Source organism: Dasypus novemcinctus, chromosome X, assembly GCF_030445035.2.
Source record: "Dasypus novemcinctus isolate mDasNov1 chromosome X, mDasNov1.1.hap2, whole genome shotgun sequence".
Taxonomy (NCBI): domain Eukaryota; kingdom Metazoa; phylum Chordata; class Mammalia; order Cingulata; family Dasypodidae; genus Dasypus; species Dasypus novemcinctus.
In genome coordinates this window covers 110,251,048-110,260,658 of record NC_080704.1, presented here as the reverse complement: position 1 = coordinate 110,260,658, position 9,611 = coordinate 110,251,048, and the positions used below count along the sequence as shown (strand labels likewise).

The window sequence follows — 9,611 nt, the reverse complement described above, 5'->3', positions numbered from 1 at the left end:
CTCACGGCCCCTCACCCCACTCGTCCCACATCAACAACCTCTTTTGTCATCGTGGCACATTCATTGCATTTGGTGAATACATTTTGAAGCACTGCTGCACCACATGGATAATAGTTTACATTGTAGTTTACACTCCCTGCCCCCGAGTCCATTCAGTGGGTTATGGCAGGATATATAATATCCAGCATCTGTCCCTGCATCTAGGAATACATTGAATGAACACAAAGAAGAATTTGAAAACATACATAGAAAAATAGCAGATGTGATGGGAATGAAAGTTTCAATAAATGAAATTAAAAATACACTGGAATCACATAATAGTAAATTTGAGGAGGCAGAAGAAAGGATTGGTAAGCTTGGAGAAATGGCATCTGAAAGTGAACTTACAAAAGAATAGAGGAAGAAGACTGGGAAGAACTGAACAAGGTCTCAGGGAACTAAACAACAACAAAATAAGTGCAAAGATACATGTCATAGGTGTCTCAGAAGGAAAAAAGAAAGGAAAAGGGGAGGAAGGAATATTTGAAAAAGTAATGGTAGAAAATTTCTCAACCCTACTGAAGGACACAGATATCCATGTCCAAAAAGCACAATGTACTCCCATCCAAATAAATCCTGACAGACCAGTTCTGAGGCATGTACTAATAAGAATGTCAAATGTTGGGAAGCAGACTTGCCCAGTGGTTAGGGCGTCCGTCTACCACATGGGAGGTCTGTAGTTCAAACCCCGGGCCTCCTTGACCCATGTGGAACTGGCCCATGTGCAGTGCTGATGCGTGCAAGGAGTGCCCTGACATGCAGGGGTGTCCCCGCGAAGGGGAACCCCACACGCAAGGAGTGCACCCCGTAAGGAGAGCCACCCAATGTGAAAGAAAGTGCAGCCTGCCCAAGAATGGCGCTGCACACATGGAGAGCTGACACAACAAGATGATGCAACAAAAAGAAACACAGATTCCTGTGCCGCTGACAAAAACAGAAGCGGACAAAGAACACACAGCAAATAGACACAGAGAACAGACAACTGGGGCTGCAGGGGAGAGGAGAGAAATCAATCAATCAATAAATCTTTAAAAAAAAAGAATGTCAAATGCCAAAGACAAAGAGAGAATTCTGAGATCAGCAAGAGAAAAGCAATGCATAGTATACAAGGGATACCCAATAAGATTAGGTGCCAATTTCTCATCAGAAACCATGGAGGCAAGAAGACAGTGGTATGATATATTTAAAATACTGCAACAGCAAAACTTCCAGCCAAAAGTCTTATATCCAGCAAGAATGACTTTCAAAAATGTGGGTGAATTTAGAATATTCATAGATAAACCGAAACTGAGAAAGTTTGTAATCGAGAGACCAGCTTTGCAGGAAATACTAAAGAGTATGCTACAGTCTGAAAAGAAAAGACAGGAGAGAGAGACTTGGAAGAGAGTTTAACAATGAAGAATATACCAGTAAAAGTAACTAAAAGTCTCAAAAGAGTGGTAAAAATAAAATGTGTGTGGTGCCATTCTTAGGCAGGCTGCACTTTCTTTCGTGCTGGGTGGCTCTCCTTACGGGGCGCACTTCTTGCGTGTGGGGCTCCCCTACACAGGGGACACCCCTGTGTGGCAAGGCACTCCTTGCATGCATCAGCACTGAGCATGGGCCAGCTCCACATGGGTCAAGGAGGCCCGGGGTTTGAACCGCAGACCTCCCATGTGGTAGACAGACACCCTAACCACTGGGCCAAGTCCGCTTCCCTAGAAATAAGATTTTGATGATATACTTTCATAATCTGTAACAAATATCTCACTACAATGCAAGGTGTTGGTAGAGGGTTGATATATGTGACCCCTGTATGATGTTATGCATATTTGCTTTGTAAGTTCACAACTTTTACTATACCTTTATTGTTTGGGTATGTTCATGTATAAATGATATAAAAATTATAATAATAGGGTTGGTTGGGGGAAAATATACCAAATGTAAGATTCTTTGGTTAGTAGTAATATTTTGAGGATGCTCTTTAATTATTAGTTTAAAATGTTTCACAGCAATACAAGGTGTTGTTGTTGTGATGAGGTATGATTCCCTGTGCGAGGTTATGTATGTTTTGTGGGTTCACAATTATTACTGTACACTTATTGTTTGTGTATGTTTATGTATGTGTGATATACTTCAATAAATTTTTTTTATGCCAAAACAACAACAACAACAAATGAGGGAATGGAGGTGACTCAAGCAATTAGGCACCTTCCTCCCACATCGGAGGTCCCAGGTTTGGTTCCCGGAGCCTCCTAAAAAAAAAAAGAAACAAGGAAGATGAACACATACAGCAAGTGCAAACAATGAGGGGGTATGAAGAAATAAATAAGTTAAATCTTTTTTAAAAAAGAAAGGAAGAAAATTACAGACTAATTTCTCTAATGAATATAGATGCAAAATCCTCAAAAAACACCTGATAACTGATCCAAAACCACATTAAAAGAATTATACACCATGATTACGTGGGTTTCATCCTGATATGCAAGGGTGGTTCAACTCAAGAAAATTAATTAGTGAATATACTACATTAATAAATTGAAGAAGAAAAACCACATGATCCTCTCATTGATGCAGAAAAGGCATTTGACAAAATACAGCATCCTTTCTTGATTAAAACACTCTGAAAGATAGGAATAGAAGAAAGTTCAGCAATATGGTAAAGTGCATATATGAAAAATCCACAGCTAGAATTGTACTCAGTGGTGAAAGATGAAAATCTTTCTTACTGCAATCAGGAACAAGGCAAGGATGCCCGTTGTCACCACTATTATTCTATATTGTCCTAGAAGTTCTAGCCAGAACAATTAGTTAAGAAAAAGAAACAAAATGAATCCAAATAGGAAAGGAAGAAGTAAAACTTTAGTTAATGGCTGATGATATGATTTTATACCTAGAAAATCCTGAAAAATCCACAGCAAAGTTACTAGAACTAGTGGACAGTTTCAGCAAAGTGGTGGGTTACAAAATTAATGCACAAATATCATTGTTTCTTTACACTACTAATACAATAGCAACTAAATGAATCAAATATTTAGGAAAAAACTTAACCAAGGACATAAAGGATCTGTATGTAGAAATCTATGAAACATTGCTAAAAGAAACTGAAGAAGACTTAAATAAATGCAAGAACATTCTGTATTCTTTGATTGGAAGACTAAATATTGTAATCTCAATAAAAATTCCAACAGCCTTTTTTGTAGAAATGGAAAAGCCATATCTTAAAAAAGAATGAGGTTGGAGGACTCTCACTTCCTGTTTTGAACTATTAGTTATGGCATTCAGGATCCAATAAGACTTTATCTAGGAGGAATACTAAGTAGCTGCCAACTCTTGTAGACTATTAAAGTGATTTGATTTGCTTCCTTCTATCTCTACTTTCCCTTCTCACCCACCCCCCTTCCCTCATGGAGTAGAAGTAATGAATATTCAAAGGGGTCATTTATGTATTAAAGTTGAATTTACATCAAAACCAAATGTGGTTTAAAAAAAAGACAAAAACAAATGTGGTTACATTCTGCTTAATTAAATGTGAAAGTTGTTGGATGGGGATTTATAGAAAGCTCCATCAGTGTGTCTGTGTATATATGTGTGTGAACAAGTGTGCACAACAGGGGGTGGGGGAGAGATGTTGCTTATGAGTCTGTCTCAAGTTAGAAGGCCATTTTGCATTGCCTTCTTTCTCATTATCTTTGCCTAGGATATGAATTTGATGGCTGGAATTAAAGAAACTATTTTGTTACATTGAGGCAGACTTGAGCTTTGAAAGTCGAGCTGGAGTTTGGAAGTCATAAAAAAAGATGAAAGGAGCCACCATAACATTAGACTGCCCACCTTTGGATTTCTTTTACGTGGTAGAAAAATATAGCTTTCTTTATGATAGCCAAACAGTTGTTAACTGATGCAGCACACAATTATAATACAATGAGATACAAGGTCAAAAGGATGTATGTATAAAAAACTATGAGCACTTGCCCTCCCCTCTCGGAGCCGCCGCCGCTGCAGGGGTCTGGCTGGTAGTGACTCGGCCACACGGGCAGATGCGGAGGTGGTCCAGGTCTGACCGCCAGCAGCCGTCGTCGCTCGCTGCTCCGACTCCGGAGCTCCCCTTAGCGCGCCTGAGGAGCGGGGTTGTGAGTCGGAGGCTCCAAAGGAGGATAGAGGGCAAGGACAGAATCACTATCACTGGCTGAAGGTACCTTAACATGGGGAATCTTCTTAAAGTTTTGACATGCACAGACCTTGAGCAGGGACCTAATTTTTCCCTTGATTTTGAAAGTGAGATGTTTTTATGTTGAAGTGTTTATAATACAAATCTGTTCATGAAGGCCATTCAAAGCTCAGAAATTTGGACATAGTATTAAAAGATGCCCAGCCTACAGAATCTGAGAATGAAATTTATAATCATGTGAATGTAGTATTAAAAGATGCAGAAGGCATCTTGGAAGACTTGCTGTCATACAGAGGAGCTGGCCATGAAATAGGAAAGGCAATCCAGCATCCAGTAGATGAGAAGTTGCAAGAGTAGGCATGGGATGCAGTTATTCCACTAGTAGGCAAATTAAAGAAATTTTATGAATTTACTCAGAGGTTAGAAGCAGCATTATGAGGTCTTCTGGGAGCCTTGACAAGTACCCCATATTCTCCCACCCAACATCTAGAGCGAGAGAAGGCTCTTGCTAAACAGTTTGCAGAAATTCTTCACTTCACACTCCAGTTTGATGAACTCAAGATGACAAATCCTGCCATACAGAATGATTTCAGCTATTACAGAAGAACATTGAGTTGTATGAGGATTAATACTGTTCCATTCTCTTGCTTTTCATACAGGCAGAAGGATAAAATGAAGTAAATAATGAATAGGCAAACTGAATGTCCTTATTTTATGCTGACGCAACCCCAATGCTGAAAACTTTAAGTGATGCCATAACAAAATCTGTGTCAGAGAATAAAAATTTACCAATAGAAAATACAACGGATTGTTTAAGCACCATGGCTAGTGTGTACAGAGTCATGCTCGAGACACCAGAATACAGAAACAGATTTACAAACGAGGAGACGGTGTCCTTCTGCTTGCGGCTCATGTAGGTGTCATCATCCTCTATGACCACGTACATCCTGTGAGAGCATTTGCCCAAACTTCAAAGATTGATATGAAAGGTTGTATCAAAGTTCTTAAGGACAAACCTCCTGATAGTGTAGAAGGTCTTCTAAATGCTCTCAAGTACACAACAAAACATTTGAATGATGAGACTACCTCCAAGCAAGTTAAATCCACGCTGCAATAACAGTTCTGGAATAAGCACCTGCTGTAGAAAGAAGACATTCTGCAATGACTGAGAATGCACAGTTTTTTAGTGATTGCAGTTACTATCTCATCTATTCTTGCTTTTTATTTCTTTCCTCTTTTCCTCTCCCCTCTTTAAATCATGTTCTTCTTGTTCTTAAGACTTCTTTTCTGTGGCAAATCATAAAGTTATACTCTGAAAGGATATTGTCCTTTCAAAAAGGCCATCTAAGGTGGCTAATTATGCATCACACTGAGTCTCTACTGAGAAAAATTCTGTGACTTGAACTAAATATTTTTAAGTGTGAATATTTTGGGAAAACTAATATTTAATATTGCTTCTCCTTCATGGCAAAATGCCTATTCTGCTATTTAAAAGCCCTTACTGACTTTATTTTCTACTCCTGCTTTTTTCATGTGCAGCCAAAATGAAAATGTTTAAATTAACTGTGTTGTACAACATGGTTCCCAACACAAACTTTTTTTTTTAATTAGTAAGACTTTTGTTTAAAGTTTAAAGTTTTCCTCAGCATGTAAATGCATTGCCTTCCCCCCAGTGTGGGACATGAGTCCCGGGGATGAGGCTCCCTGGCACCGAGGGATTACTACCAAGCACCAGCTGATGATGTAACTAGAACATGACCTAGAATAAAAGGGTCAACTCAGACCAGCAGAATATCTCAGTCGACATATAATATCAGGAGTTAAAAATGCTTTTTGACCTGAATAAAAGGGGGAAATGGAAAGGACAATTGAGTTTATTTGCCTATGAGTCTCCAAAAAAGAGCCGGGAAGTTATCAGAGGGGTCGCCCTTACGCACAAGTCAGCAGAGTCCCAGAGACAGCTAAAGTAGATACAACCCCAGGTATTGGTTCTTCTGAGCACTACAGAGACCCACACATTCAATGGTCATGGCAGATGGAGTTCAGTGCCATGTCAGTTGGCCCTACTTTGGAGTTTGTGTTTATGAGTGATGGAGCTGGACTCAGATGTGATCTTTGTTCACAAGCCTCTTCTGTTACTTTTAACGGAACTGTGGTTGGCACTGGGGTTTAGTGTATACCCAGGGGACCTGAAACTCTGGACTATCCATGTGATAGCCAGGCTCTGAGCCTCTACAGACTAGCAACTCCTACACTCTGGTTTATTGGACTTACCCCACTCAGCTAACATGGAGGTGAAGAAGGTCAACCACCACACCAGAGAGCCAAGAGTGCCTACAACTGAAAGCAGGAGAATTGCATCCATCATCCATATGGAATCTAAGCCCCCTCTTGATATAGATGTGGAGTGGATACAACCATTCCAGGGGCCACAGGATTGAAGAATGGAGTATGGATTAGAGTGGACTTACTGATATTCTATTCCTGAACTACTGTGATTAGTAATCGAAGAAAATGTAGCATTAATTTGGAGAAAGCGGCCATGGTAGCTGCTGAGGATAGGGAGTGGGAAGAAGAGATGTGATGTGGGGGCATTTTCAGGACTTGGAGCTGTCCTGGGTGGTACTGCAGGGACAGTTACCGGACATTGTATGTCCTCCCATGGCCCACTGGGTGGACTGGGGGAGAGTGTAAACTATAATGTGGACCATTGACCATGTGATGCAGCAGTGCTCAGAGATGTATTCACCAAATGCAATGAATGTCTCATGATGATGGAGGAGGTTGTTGTTACGGGAGGAGTGGGGTGAGGGGGTTGGGGGGTATATATGGACCTCATATTTTTTGAATGTAACATTAAAAAAATAAAGACAAAAATAAATACATAAATAAATAAAATAATAATTTTTAAAAATTTAAAGTTTGCATTTTGACTTATTTTGTAAGGATGTATGTTGTGTGTTTAACCTTTATTAACTAGCATTAAAAACTGTAATGTGTGCCTAGAATATTACATATGCATGTTCCTGCTTAAAGAATGGCTGTTGATGATAAAATAAAAATCAGCTTTAATTTTTCTAAAAGAAAAAAAGATCTATGAATACATATTTAAGAAAAGGATGAGTTTTTCCCATGGATATTGGGGAGGGCTTCACAGAGGGAGTGACATTTGTCCTGGGCCTTGAGAAGACGAGTAGCTGTCCACTAGGTTGGGAAAAATGGGCATTTTTTTATGAAACAGTGTAACACTGAAATTGCAGATCATTTCTGTGGTAAAAATGATGAATCTTGAAAGATAGATGACAGCCTTAGAAAACCTTTTAGATTAGAGAAGAGTGATGTAATATTAATCATATGTAATTGAAATCCTTAAGGGTTGATGGCAAGAAAATTTTTTAGAAATTCCGAGCATGCATATATAAAATTTATATATTTCCCTCACATATTTTTCTTCTTATCTCTGAAAAGGAAATGACATATTGTTTTCCTGTATAATTCTATCCACTTAAATGTTAAAATACCTTAAAATTTTTAATGAATGGTGTTATACATGGCTCTTCACTGTACTTACCAAGCCTTCACTTAACCAGTTATAGATACATTAGGGAAGTCATATTTTCTCTTCAGAATATGTATGTATTAAGCAAGTAAGAATGCTATAATGAAAATCTTGTAGACAAATAAATGCTGCACAAAGTCTTTACATATTGTAATTTATTTGACTAACATAGAAAGGACTTTCAGAAACAATATTTTTCTGCTCTTTAGAAATTTTGAATTAAATGATATACTATTCTTACAAAAAAGAAAATGTTTATTTTAGTTACAGAATCAAAAACAAATTAAAAGACTATTCATAATATGATTTTTGGAGAGGAAAAGATGATCAATATATTGTGATAAATAATAAATAAAATTGAATTAAAATAATAAATAACATATAGATAAAATGTTATTACATAAAAATGGAACAAAAGGTCATACCAAAAGAAAGGAATCTAGATATATTCAGAAATAGGTTTTCAGATATGATTGGATCCTTATTTAGATGGACATTATTTGAGAGGTTAATCCCTATATCCTCTCAGAGCTAGGACTTTCACCATTGCTCTTCAGGTTACTGTTGTTTTGATGAACCTGATGAGGGGATTGACTATGCAGGGGCCAAATGTGACTAACATGAGTAAAGTGATTAGGGGATCTGCTAAGGGCAGGAGGAAAGAGGACCATTGCCCCAGATTCCAGCTTCATGACTCTTCTAGTTCTTTTTCTTTTCTGGATCCATTCTTTAAGCTCTTTTACTTTGGAAGTAACTATTCCTGATTGTTTGATGTAGTAACAGCACTCTTCCCTGAGGAAGATGCATGTTCCTCCTTTTTCTGCTGTTAATAGCAGTACACAGGTTTGCAGGCATGGTTCCAACAGATTCCAATTTTAGGTTGGGGTTTTTACTTAGATAGCAGGTTATATCATCTCTGCCATTCCCAGAGAGAGCTAACCGGATGTTGAGAGCCATGGGACCAAGAGAGGCAGTTTCATTTTCTATTTCAGTTAAGGTTTGGTTGGGGGTCCTCCGTAGAGGCAATGGGGTACCTATAAAGTCTCTCCTCGAGAGGGGCAGGCACAGCCAAGAAATGTTGGCATCTGGTTGAGCATTGAGAAGGAAAGTGTAAGTGGTGTTTATCAGCCACTCCACCTGCCGAACGGGAGCTATGAACTGAATAAGTTGATGGCGCCCTGTGAGGTTTACCTGAGGTTATTTGGGTCCTTCAGCTAGTTTGACGAGGTTGGCCGGGACCTGCTTTAAAACTTTCTCTTGGGCTTGGTCCTGCACCCCTCCCCCATCAGACATGCCTACCCATGGGAAGAAGGTCCAGCACCTGGTCTCCCCTGGATTTCCCCAGGTTTTGCAGTCATCCCCATGTTTTATTGTACCCGCCCAGAACTTTTGCCTGTTTTCCAAACACAGGGTAACAGTTTGGGTATAATAGCATTTTGTTGGCAAATAGATGTAGTGGTTAAATGTGGGAACAGGGGACCCTCATCCCTGGAGCTGTTTTAGACTCTCTGGAGCAATGGATACTATGGCCCTGTAGCACCTGGTACAGTGGGGGTAGGGGTTGGTGGTGGCCCCAAGCCAAGTGAGGAGAAACAACTTAAGGTGGCAAAGCATCCTATAAGGCACAGGTATGTTATTAGGATTAGTGTTCTCTCAACTATACTCTAGTCCCTGAGAGCTGTAGTTGCTAGTCCAGTCCCAAACAGTAAGCTGAGCAGTCTGAAGAGAAGCAGGAACTACAGGCAATAGGAGTCCATCTAATCAGGCAGTGGTGATTCTCAGTGGTTCTGGACAATTTGGAGTTTCAAGGGACAGCTAGGTACAGGGTGAGTTATCCAGTTATTCATCTTTCACTGGAGTGTG

At 39.4% G+C, this 9,611-nt stretch overlaps 1 pseudogene; it reads left to right on the top strand.

Annotated features, from left to right (window-relative positions):
- The first annotated feature begins 4,189 nt into the window (after window positions 1–4,189).
- On the top strand, window positions 4,190–5,362 carry LOC101438174 (CYFIP-related Rac1 interactor B-like; annotated as a pseudogene).
- The last annotated feature ends 4,249 nt before the right edge of the window (window positions 5,363–9,611 follow it).